A 13,515-nucleotide genomic window follows, 5' to 3' on the forward strand; every position below is an offset into this window, starting at 1 on the left:
TTTTTTGGTGTCGCACTTCTTTCTTCTTGGACACGACGTGAGACTGCTGTTGTATTCCGTGGTTTTTTTCCTTGTTTTTCTGGATATTTCCTTTTTCCGCCTCTGGAGCTTCCCTCCCCTCCCACATTTACCTGCCATGGAGCCATTTTCACTAGCGAGTTCTAATAACAAGTACCTTTTATTTATACTGAACTATTTTAATTGGTTATCACCTTGTTCTCTCGGCACATATTCTAACAACTGAAATTCTATACTATATGTACCAAAAATTACCACATAATAATACAGCTAGATTTTAAGAGACATTTTTTTATTATATTATATAATGTTGATCATGATAATTACATGTACTAAACTTAAAGCATATACTATATTACAGGAAACTAAGGTATTTGTTCCTTCTGTGAGACATGTATTCGTAAATACAATTGGTTTAACTTAATTTTCAAGATCACATAACAATTTGTATGACAAAACTATATTTCTTCACTTATATTTTTTTTACCATTTAGATGAATTGCAAGTTTGCATTCCAATCTATTTTATTTCCTTATACTCTATATATGTACTTTATCTATATTTCTGGAAAATGGATCTAAAGGTGACAGAGGTTTTTATAGCGCATGCTTGTCTATTTTAAGTCTAATAAGTAAAATGAGGGATAATTACCAATGCCCTAAATAGAAAATTCTAGATGATACAAAAATAAATCTAGGAAGGGTTATCATCGAATCATTTGCATTCTCAATATTTATTTTCTTCTTGTAGTTCGTCTGGGTTCAACAACGCAAGGTCTTGAAATAACAAAATTTTGGCTCAATTGCGTAAAATGTTTCTTTTTTTTTCCTGGTTTGATTTTCGTGCCTACATGGGTTCAGGCGTTCAGCGACGAGTCGATAACTGCTCGAGGTGCTCTGGAACCGCCGGCTGGTGTTCGTGGGCGACTCAATTGGGCGCAACCAGTGGGAGTCGATGATGTGCATGCTGTGAAGGCCTCGGTGCGCGAGGAAAACGGGAGCCCTCTACCGCAAGTGATTCCTCTCCTTCGGGTTGCCGTACCTTGTCCGGCCTGGCAACCGCCCCTGCCACGTGCCCAGGAATGTGTGTTCAGTTCTCCAGCTCAGCGCCATGGATGCTAGGGCTCAGTGGCGGTGGACGGTATGAAAGTTTGGTAGGGCGAACTCATAGAGATATATCATTGTATCATTGTTAAACTGAACAATTTGGATTGGGGGGGGGGGGCGGCGTTGCCCCCTCGCCAATATTTTTATTTTGTAAATCAGTTTTGTTAGCGGTTAAATGATTTCAATCACGATATGTTTGTCCTAGGCAGTTGCTCCCTCGCCAATATCTTTAATTCAGGCAACTAGTCCTAGCCAATAAAAGCTATAGCTTCTTTTTTCAAAATCTTTTTTTATTCGCCAATATATTTGTCCCAATAAATATAATAAAACATATGCATGTCCCTTGCTCCATGTAGCATACTCATAAGAAACATATCTAGGGATGGCAATAGGGCCCCGTTCCCCGCACACCCGTGGGGAATTCATCTATTAGGGGACGGTTATGACGAAATTTGATCCCCGTTATTTAAAATGGGGATGGGGATTAAAACGTCTCCCCATCCCCTTTCCCTGCTAACCCCGTTATACTTGTATATACATATAAAATGGTATATTTTATATGAAATATGTTGTAATATTGTGTCTACTACACTATATTTTTATAGTATTTAACATATGGTACTAATTATTTTTCATTTCACCATGTACGTATTACAAAGTTGCCTATTTTTTATGTTTAAAACATGTAAGGTCATAGAATTAAGAGAAGATAAATTGAATTTAACTTCTTAATGGGGAACCCGATCTCCGCCCCGAACCCGATGGGGATGGGGATGGGAAAAAATTCTCCCCGATTATTAAATGGGGATGGGGATGAGAAGGCACTCCCCGGCGGGGAGCAGACCCGTTGCATACATATCCATCTATTTTGAACATTGTCATATTTATTGGGACAAACATATTAATAGTCGTAAAAGTGCAAAAGTTTTTGATTTACTCTTTGATATATAGGTATTGCGTGGATATTAGACGAATCACAAAGTAGCCTCTCATTGCGGTGAAGTTCGGAGTTTCTAGGAATTTGTCCCTCCAAGACCAGTTCTTAGAGATCGCCAAAAGTCTTTCGGAAGACGTTATCAAATGAAATAAATCCAGACATGAAAGTTCTGCGCCTTTTCCAAAGCTTCCGTTTCACTATTTAAACGTCTAAATCTGAGTCCTTATGCCACCAAAAAGTTCCGTTTTACTTAGAAAAAATAGCGAAAATTATATACACATAAAAAATACCTAGAAATATATGTAGTTTTTATCCAAAAACAAGGTAGGGCAGCTGCCCGACCTTGCCCTGCTAGGGCTCCCCTGTGGAAGGGCGTATGCTGGTGGAACCAGGACCGGTTTCAGAAACTGTATGCTATGTGGCTCTGCTTCCGTGAACTGACCTTGCTGTGCCAGGCAATGTTACTTTCAGGAAGGGAAGAAGCTGAGGCTGGACATGAGCGTGGAGGCTGCCTACCAGAGCCATGTACATGGTGGACCGATGGGTTCAGAGGAACGCAAGCAAGACTCTTGCCGTCTTCAGAACACACTCACCTGCGCACACGAGGCATGCGTATGTAGTCCTCTGTTGGTGTTGTGCATTTTGGCCATGATTTGCACAAATAGTTTATTTGCTTGCCCGATCGATTGACTGATTGATTCTCAAAGAGGCTTTAATTTACAGAGGAACAAATGGCGGGACCTGCGCCATGGAGACGCTGCCGGAGCTAAACAGGACACGGATCTCACTGGACCGGTGGCCGGGAATTCTGCAGCCGGTGTTTTTTTTTTTTATGAAACGGTTTTTTCAAATTTTTTTGAAACGGTGCAGCCGGGCTCTGAGGCGGCCAAGGAGCTGCATGTGATGAACGTGACACTGATGACGGCCCAGCGAAGAGATGGCCACCCAGCGGTGTATATCTGCAGCCGCCCGACGAGGGTGTCGGTTGGGCAGAAGGCGGACGTGTGTTTAAATTTAATTGGCAATTGGGGACATGGTGGAATATTGAAGGCAACCAACACAGAAATACATTTTTCCAACGGGAGGACTCCACGTTGAGTCCATATAGCCAATCAGTAAGGGCATGTACAATGATGATATCTTAACAATGCTATATAAGATCAAAATCGAGGTGGAGGAAAAAGAATTTTTTAAAAAAAACTTTATCTTCTCTTAGTTAAGAGATGGTCAGCACTATCTTCCTCACCATATATTTAGGATTCCTAGTTGCTAGAGATAAGACTAAAAAATAACTTATTGTATGCCATATTTTATTATCATATGACATACTAGATTACGTGTCAAAGTTAAGATAAGACGATCTTATTAACCATTTCACGTGGCCTAATATTCACGCATAACTATAACATTATCGGAAAAAATAGTTATTTATCCAAAAAATTACTAACCTTTTTCTCCTCTCCTCAAAGTTGGTTGTCCATTGTAAAATACCAATTGAGGCCTTCTTTGGCATAGTGTATTTTGTAGAGATTTGTGGAAATTACCCCACCAAACCCCCAAATCCCCACTTATTTCTAAGACCATGTTTGGTTTTGGTGTATCGGGCTAGTTTAATCCCACTTTTCCCACTTTGTCCTAAATCGTACTGTGCTTATCTAAATACCCATAGCTACTATCTAGTAGATCGGGGATCGGGGTTTTATGGAGATTTGAAGGAATTGAGTGAAGGTAGGAGTTTCATCCAATCCATGTGGGGATTATCCCCACAAAAACTCCAATACTCTCCGTTTTTATATATGACGTCGCAAACTCATTTTTTCAGGTACCAAGAAGACATATCCAAATAATAAATAGAAAAATAAATTATGCGGAAGTCCCGGGCTAATTAAACATGTTTTATGTGGTGTCATTTTATCTATGGCTCCACGCAACATTTGCAATAATGAGCACCATCTTACCAGAAAGAAATTTAATCAATCTTTTTTTGTCTCGTGTCAGCGGCCTTATATATATGCAAAATATTTTTTTAATAGGGGCATTATGTAAAAAAATGGAGGAAGTACCAAACCAGGTCTAAAAGCATTGACTTGGCGTTGATGGGCCACTTACGCGGGAGACTCGAATCCTTCCTTGTGGGCCAGAGACTCCGGGGTAAAGGTTCCGTCCGGCACGTGAAGACTCCAGACCCCTATATCATGAGCGAGGCACTTGGGGTCACTTAGCTTGGTCCACATGGGTCGGAGACTCTAGGGAGAATTCGTCGTTGATTGCTGGGCCGGAGAGTCTGGTGTGTTGAGCCTGGAGGCTCCGGGATAGTTTGTCTAAAACTGGTCCCTTATCTTCTTCAACATGTACTTGTCGTTCTCCCATGGATTGGATGTACCTGATCACACACACACCATTGGTATTGAGTAGTATACCATCCAAGGGAGTATTGAAATCATACGTTGATATGAACGAGTTAACCTGTTGATGGAGAGCTTGGGCTCTAGCTTGAGTTATTGGTCCATTTGGAGGGCTTGGCGATCTTGAGGGAATCTTGTCCATAAGGCGGGACACATCAGCAGCTGAAGTTGAGTTCTATAATAAATAACTATAACAAATTGTTCTAAATAGAACATTCACAAAATCCTACACAACAAATTCACAGTAGCATAAACAAAAAAAAATCAAAATAGCATAAACAACACCTTCACAGTAGCATAAACAAAAACTTCACAATCACCTAAAAATAATAGTGTAGCTCGGATCTATGTAATTGAAGATTCAAAATAAACTAAGCGAGATGCAAAAAAGAATAATTTGGATTCAAAAATCTAAATTTAGATCCCTAATACAATTAGTGAAGTGCAAGTATTTAGCCTCGTCACCAAGACCTCTCCTATTTCCAAACATTCCACTCATTGGAAAACAAGTGTAGATTTGGATAATGTTGACCGTTTCTGTGGTTTCTTATTAATTGGAAGATTCAGATTTCTGAATGGAAGCCTTCAACTCATATAATGAGCTAAGGCCGTCCTCATCCAAACCCACATATGCACCTCCCAAACTAGATAAGAGAGAAGCTGGCCATCTGTTGTGGCATTCACTTACTCTTCACCCAGATAAGTGGTATCTAACACAGTCGAAGCTTTACAAATAACCGTAAGATGGTCAAATTTCATATGCCTCAAGACTCTAGTCGAAACATTATACTGATTAGAATTACTACCTAGTATAGTGCATACACAATCAAGCTTAGAAGTAATAGAAGGAGATGAAAAGGATAGAAACGACTTGAAAGGTGTATCCATACCCTGCAAGTTCAGATTATGTGCCACCTTATGGCACATTGCCTTCTTCAAGGAATCTTCATCTGTCGTGGTAGCCTATCCGCCGACTCCCCAAACATACCACTCCTACGAATAGGAGTGATCCCATCAGGGAACACCATCACAATGGGTGGGGTTGAACGTGGCGAAAACAAGCTTGCAACATCCACACAGCTGATGAAGACGTGGTAGGCAGGGTTGGCAGTGTCGAGGTAGCAGCCAACCTGGTCACCATGTCAATAGTTTGGAGGGACAGTGTCGTGGTCGTAACCTCCTCCGCCCAGTGCAACACCAACCAACAATGTCCAACAAGGCGACTAGGGGAGGCACTTCCAGCATTGCAGCCTCCCCTAGACCCATCACATTTTGAGCATCCACCTGCTCGGCCCCAGTCACTGCGGCTGGTCAGGGAACCTGCACGATGACAGCCTCCTACATTGGCGACTTAGCGTCCCAGCCAGCTGGATCTCCCCCAACGCTCACGTGCGTAGCCATGGCCAGCCCAGCTGCAGACGCAACAGCCGGCCGAGCGGCGGGGGCAGCAACCGGCCCAACGACGGGAGAAGCAACCGTGCCTAGTGGGTGAAACCACAACCAGACTAGGGAAAAATCCGGCCCATAAACGAAAACAAAAATAGATGCGTCCAAGACCAGTGACTGATAGCTCAGCTTGGGACGAGCTAACAGAGACTCCACCGATTCAGATGCTTAGTACCAAAACGACGCAAAAAACTAGGGGAACACTTGCAGATTCTTGCGACAGTCTCAACCCTCAAGGAGTTTTCGGGTTAGGGTTAGACGGAGTACTCACCATGCAAGAATGCTTTGAAGAAGTGTCAAGAGTAGATACCGATTTGTCATGGTTAGTGGAACTAGAGGACTGATTTGCATCCACCTCCATATTTGTCACCTGCCACCCTCACAGTCCATTAGGATCCAAAAAAAAATCCTCCAAAGCTTTGTCCTTTCCCTAATCCTCATCATCTAAATCATCAGCCTTACACTGCCAAAAGAAGTGGACAAAGGAGGGTTTGGAATATAATCCGCTGCTTCACGACCGAAAAAATAAATCATAGGATTTAAGGTTGACCACATATGCCGCGACTATATATGGACCAGACACATCCACATTCTTCTCTAGAACCTTTGAATTCAACATCACAACTAGAATACACACAATACCGCGGCTCTAGAGTGTAACGGGATCAACATCCGGAGTCATTTCCACAAGGGAACCCACAATCCAAAGACTAAGAAAATGTCTCCTGAACATGGAACAGAACTTGCTCAAACTCCGACTTACAAGGGATATCCTGAGTTTTCCGTATCAAAACAGTAGCCTGAGTTTTGAAGCAAGGAACTCCAATATGAAACCCCTCCACTCTGGAGACTTTGAAAATGTGGAAATCCAATCAAGAATGCATTATCGCCATGAGGAAGGGCCTCCCAAGTTCACTGCAAACTCAAGGGGAACATCCTTTCCATCAGCCCCTGGATGGCCACCGCGGGTATACGATTGATGGCGCGTGAAGCACACGTCCGTTGGGAACCCCAAGAGGAAGGTGTGATGCGTACAGCAGCAAGTTTTTCCTCAGTAAGAAACCAAGTTTATCGAACTAGTAGGAGATGAAGGCCACGTGAAGGTTGTTGGTGAAGGAGTGTAGTGCGGCGCAACACCAGGGATTCCGGCGCCAACGTGGAACCTGCACAACACAATCAAAATACTTTCCCCCAACTTAACAGTGAGGTTGTCAATCTCACCGGCTTGCTGTAAACAAAGGATTAAACGTATGGTGTGGAGAATGATGTTTGCTTGCAAAGAATAACAGAGAACAATGATTGCAGTAGGTTGTATTTCAGATGTAAAAGAATGGACCGGCGTCCACAGTTCACTAGTGGTGTCTCTCCAATAAGATAAATAACATGTTGGGTGAACAAATTACAGTTGGGCAATTGACAAATAGAGAGGGCATAACAATGCACATACATATCATGATGACTACTATGAGATTTACTTAGGGCATTACGACAAAGAACATAGACCGCTATCCGAGCATGCATCTATGCCTAAAAAGTCCACCTTCGGGTTAGCATCCGCACCCCTTCCGAGTATTAAGTTGCAAACAACGAGACAATTGCATTAAGTACTGTGTGTAATGTAAACAATACAAATATCCTTAGACAAAGCATTGATGTTTTATCCCTAGTGGCAACGAGACATCCACAACCTTAGAACTTTACTGTCACCGTCCCGGATTCGGTGGAGGCATGAACCCACTATCGAGCATAAATACTCCCTCTTGGAGTCACAAGTATCAACTTGGCCGAGCCTCTACTAGCAACGGAGAGCATGCAAGATCATAAAAAACACATATATGATAGATCGATAATCAACTTGACATAGTATTCCATATTCATCGGATCCCAACAAACACAACATGTAGCATTACAAATAGATGATCTTGATCATGATAGGCAGCTCACAAGATCTAAACATGATAGCACAAGAGGAGAAGACAACCATCTAGCTACTGCTATGGACCCATAGTCCAAGGATGAACTACTCACGCATCGGTCCGGAGGCGGGCATGGTGATGTAGAGCCCTCCGGTGATGATTCCCCTCTCCGGCAGGGGTGCCGGAGGCGATCTTCGGAACCCCCGAGATGGGGTTGACGGCGGCGGCGTCTCAGTAACTTTTCTCGTATCGTGGCTCTCGGTACTAGGTTTTTCGCGACGGAAGGATTATATAGGCGAAGGGGCAGAGTCGGGGGACGCCCGAGGGGCCCACCGCATATGGCGGCGCAGCCAGGGGTGGGGCCACGCCCCCTATGGTGTGGCCGCCTCGTGGCCCCTCTTCGTCTCCTCTTCGGTGTTCTGGAAGGCTCCGTGGAAAATAAGACCATGGGCTTTTGTTTCGTCCAATTCCGAGAATATTTCATGTGTAGAATTTATGAAACCAAAAACAGCAGAAAACAGAAACTGGCGCTTCGGCATCTTGTTAATAGGTTAGTACCGGAAAATGCATCAAAATGATGTAAAGTGTATATAAAACATGTGAGTATTGTCATAAAACTAGCATGGAACATAAGAAATTATAGATACGTTTGAGAGGTATCAAGCATCCCCAAGCTTTGTTCCTACTCGCGCTCGAGTAGGTAAACGATAACAAGGATAATTTCTGAAGTGACATGCTACTATCATAATCTTGATCAATACTATTGTAAAGCATATGAGATGAATGAAGTGATTCGAAGCAATGGTCTATAGTTTGTTAACAAATAGATAATGACTAAACAACTGAATCATATAGCAAAGACTTTTCATGAATAGTACTTTCAAGACAAGCATCAATAAGTCTTGCATAAGAGTTAACTCATAAAGAAATATATTCTTAATAGAAGTTTTTGAAGAAACACAAAGGAAGATTTAAGTTTCAGCAGTTGCTTTCAACTTTCAACATGTATATCTCATGGATAATTGTCAACCAAAGTAATATGATGAGTGCAAATAAGCAAGTATGTAAGAATCAATGCACACAGTTGACACAAGTGTTTGCTTCTAAGATAGAAAGAAGTAGGTAAACTGACTCAACATAAAGTAAAAGAAAGGCCCTTCGCGAGGGGAAGCAGGGATTACTCATGTGCTAGAGCTTTTTATTTTGAAAACATGGAAACAATTTTGTCAACGGTAGTAATAGTTCATATGTGTTATGCATAAAACCTCCTATAAGTTGCAAGCCTCATGCATCGAATACTAATAGTGCCTGATACGTCTCCGACGTATCGATAATTTCTTATGTTCTATGCCATATTATTGATGATACCTACATGTTTTATGCACACTTTATGTCATATTCGTGCATTTTCTGGAACTAACCTATTAACAAGATGCCGAAGTGCCGGTTGTTGTTTTCTAGCTGTTTTTGGTTTCGAAATCCTAGTAACGAAATATTCTCGGAATTGGACGAAACGAAGACCCGGGGGCCTATTTCGCCACGAACCTTCCGAGAAGACCGAAGAGCATACGAAGTGGGGCCACGAGGTGGCCAAACCACATGGCGGCGCGGCCAAGGGGGCCCGCGCCGCCCGTGGTGTGGGCCCCACGTCGGCCCCCGACTCGTCCTTCCGCCTACTTAAAGCCTCCGTCGCGAAACCCCGAGGCGAAAAACCACGATACGGAAAACCTTGCCGAGACGCCGCCGCCGCCGATCCCATCTCGGGGGATTCGGAGATCTCCTCCGGCACCCTGCCGGAGAGGGGATTCATCTCCCGGAGGACTCTACACCGCCATGGTCGCCTCCGGAGTGATGAGTGAGTAGTTCACCCCTGGACTATGGGTCCATAGCAGTAGCTAGATGGTTGTCTTCTCCTCATTGTGCTTCATTGTTGGATCTTGTGAGCTGCCTAACATGATCAAGATCATCTATACGTAATACTCTATGTTGTGTTTCTCGGGATCCGATGGATAGAGAATACCATGTTATGTTAATTATCAAGTTATTATATATGTGTTGTTTATGATCTTGCATGCTCTCCGTTACTAGTAGAGGCTCTGGCCAAGTTTTTGCTTTTAACTCCAAGAGGGAGTATTTATGCTTGATAGTGGGTTCATGCTGCATTGACACTGGGACGATGTGACGAAAGTTCTAAGGTTGTGTTGTCTTGTTGCCACTAGGGATAAAACATTGGCGCTATGTCCGAGGATGTAGTTGTTGATTACATTACGCACCATACTTAATGCAATTGTCTGTTGCTTTGCAACTTAATACTTGGAAGGGGTTCGGATGATAACCTGAAGGTGGACTTTTTAGGCATAGATGCGGTTGGATGGCGGTCTATGTACTTTGTCGTAATGCCCAATTAAATCTCACTATACTTATCATGCCATGTATGTGCATTGTTATGCCCTCTCTATTTGTCAATTGCCCGACTGTAATTTGTTCACCCAACATGCTTTTATCTTATGGGAGAGACACCTCTAGTGAGCTGTGGATCCCGGTCCATTCTTTTAATACTTGAAATACAAATCTGCTTCGCAATACTTATTTTACTTGTTTTCTCTGCAAACAATCATCTTCCACACAATTCGGTTAATCCTTTGTTACAGCAAGCCGGTGAGATTGACAACCTCATCTGTTTCGTTGGGGCAAAGTACTTTGGTTGTGTTGTGCAGGTTCCACGTTGGCGCCGGAATCCCTGGTGTTGCGCCGCACTACATCCCGCCGCCATCAACCTTCAACGTGCTTCTTGGCTCCTCCTGGTTCGATAAACCTTGGTTTCTTTCTAAGGGAAAACTTGCTGCTGTGCGCATCATACCTTCCTCTTGGGGTTGCCCAACGAACGTGTGAAATACACGCCATCAAGCTCTTTTTACGGCGCCGTTGCTCGGGGAGATCAAGACACGCTGCAAGGGAGTCTCCACTTCCCAATCTCTTTACTTTGTTTTTGTCTTGCTTTATTTTATTTACTACTTTGTTTGCTGCATTATATCAAAACACAAAAAAATTAGTTGCTAGCTTTACTTTATTTACTATCTTGTTTGCTATATCAAAAACACAAAAAAATTAGTTACTTGCATTTACTTTATCTAGTTTGTTTTATTTACTACTGCTAAAATGGCCAACCCTGAAAATACTAAGTTGTGTGACTTCACTAGCACAAATAATAATGATTTCCTATGCACACCTATTGCTCCACCAGCTACTACAGTGGAATTCTTTGAAATTAAACCTGCTTTACTAAATCTTGTTATGCGAGAGCAATTTTGCAGTGTTAGTTACGATGATGCTTGCTTGCCCATCTCAATAATTTTGTTGAACTATGTGAAATGCAAAAGTATAAAGATGTATATGGTGACATTATAAAATTAAAATTGTTTCCTTTCTCATTAAGAGGAAGAGCTAAAGATTGGTTGCTATCTCTGCCTAAGAATAGTATTGATTCATGGACTAAATGCAAGGATGCTTTTATTGGTAGATATTATCCCCCTGCTAAAATTATATCTTTGAGGAGTAGCATAATGAATTTTAAACAATTGGATAATGAACATGTTGCTCAAGCTTGGGAAAGAATGAAATCTCTGGTTAAAAATTGCCCAACCCATGGATCTGACTACTTGGATGATCATCCAAACCTTCTATGGAGGACTAAATTTTTCTTCGCGGAATTTATTGGATTCAGCTGCTTGGAGGTACCTTTATGTCCATCACTCTTGGTGAAGCAACAAAGCTCCTTGATAACATGATGGTTAATTACTCTGAATGGCACACGGAAAGAGCTCCACAAGGTAAGAAGGTAAATTCTGTTGAAGAATCCTCTTCCTTGAATGATAAGGTTGATGCTATTATGTCTATGCTTGCGAATGATAGGACTAATGTTGATCCTAATAATGTTCCATTAGCTTCATTGGTTGCTCAAGAAGAACATGTTGATGTAAACTTCATTAAAAATAATAATTTCAACAACAATGCTTATCGGAACAATTCTAGTAATAACTATAGGCCATATCCTTATAATAATGGTAACGGTTATGCTAATTCTTATGGGAATTCTTACAACAATAATAGGAATACACCCCCTGGACTTGAAGCCATGCTTAAAGAATTTATTAGTACACAAAGCTTGTTTTTAACAAATCATGTTGAGGAAAAGCTCAATAAAATTGATATTCTTGTTTCTAGAGTTGATAGTCTTGTCTCCGATGTTGATCTTTTGAAATCGAAAGTTATGCCTAATAGGGATATTGAAAATAAAATTGTTACTACAGCAAATGCCATCCAAGTTAGAATTAATGAGAATATAAGATTAATGGCTGAAGCTGACGTGCTAGGTGGGATAGAGAAGAAAATGAAAAACTAGCTAAAGAGGAAAATGTAGCTAAAGTTTGGACTATTACCATCACTAGCAATGCTAATTCTTCACATGTTGCTGCACCTCCTACTATCAATGGTAAAATAATTGGTGTTGGCAATGCTTCTACTCCTAGTGCAAAGCGCGCAAAATTACACGAAGCTGCTAAAGCTGCTGAAACTGCACTGTGATAAAGCTGCTGAAATTTTTTCCAACCTTGGGGATGATAATCCCATTGCTTTAGATTGTAATGATTTAGATTTTGATGATTGCCACATCTCTGAAGTTATAAAGTTCTTGCAAAAACTTGCTAAGAGTCCCAATGCTAGCGCTGTAAACTTGGCTTTCACAAAACATATTACAAATGCTCTCATAAAAGCTAGAGAAGAGAAACTAAAACTTGAAACTTCTATTCCTAGAAAGCTAGAGGATGGTTGGGAGCCCATCATTAAAATGAGAGTCAAAGATTTTGATTGTAATGCTTTATGTGATCTTGGTGCAAGTATTTCGTTATGCCTAAGAAAGTCTATGATATGCTTGACTTGCCACCATTGAAAAATTGTTATTTGGATGTTAATCTCGCTGATAATGCTAAAAAGAAACCTTTGGGGAAAGTTGATAATGTTCATATTATGGTTAACAATAACCTTGTCCCCGTTGATTTTGTTGTCTTGGATATTGAATGCAATGCATCTTGCCCAATTATATTGGGAAGACCTTTTCTTCGAGCCGTTGGTGCTACTATTGATATGAAGGAAGGTAATATTAAATATCAATTTCCTCTCAAGAAAGGTATGGAACACTTCCCTAGAAAGAGAATGAAGGTACCTTATGATTCTATTATTAGAACAAATTATGATGTTGATGCTTCATCTCTCGATGTCACTTGAGATACACTTTCGCGCCTAGGCTGAAAGGCGTTAAAGAAAAGCGCTTATGGGAGACAACCCATGTTTTTACTCCAGTATTTTTGTTTTATATTTGTGTCTTGGAAGTTGTTTACTACTGTAGCAACCTCTCCTTATCTTAGTTTTGAGTTTTGTTGTGCCAAGTAAAGTCTTTGATAGTAAAGTAAGTACTAGATTTGGATTACTGCGCAGTTCCAGATTTCTTTGCTGTCACGAATCTGGGTCTACCTCCCTGTAGGTAGCTCAGAAAATTAAGCCAATTTACGTGCATGATCCTCAGATATGTACGCAACTTTCATTCAATTTGAGCATTTTCATTTGAGCAAGTCTGGTGGCCTAATAAAATCCATCTTTACGGACTGTTCTGTTTTGACAGATTCTGTCTT

The sequence above is a fragment of the Lolium rigidum genome, chromosome 7 (assembly GCF_022539505.1).
Source record: "Lolium rigidum isolate FL_2022 chromosome 7, APGP_CSIRO_Lrig_0.1, whole genome shotgun sequence".
NCBI classification, from domain to species: domain Eukaryota; kingdom Viridiplantae; phylum Streptophyta; class Magnoliopsida; order Poales; family Poaceae; genus Lolium; species Lolium rigidum.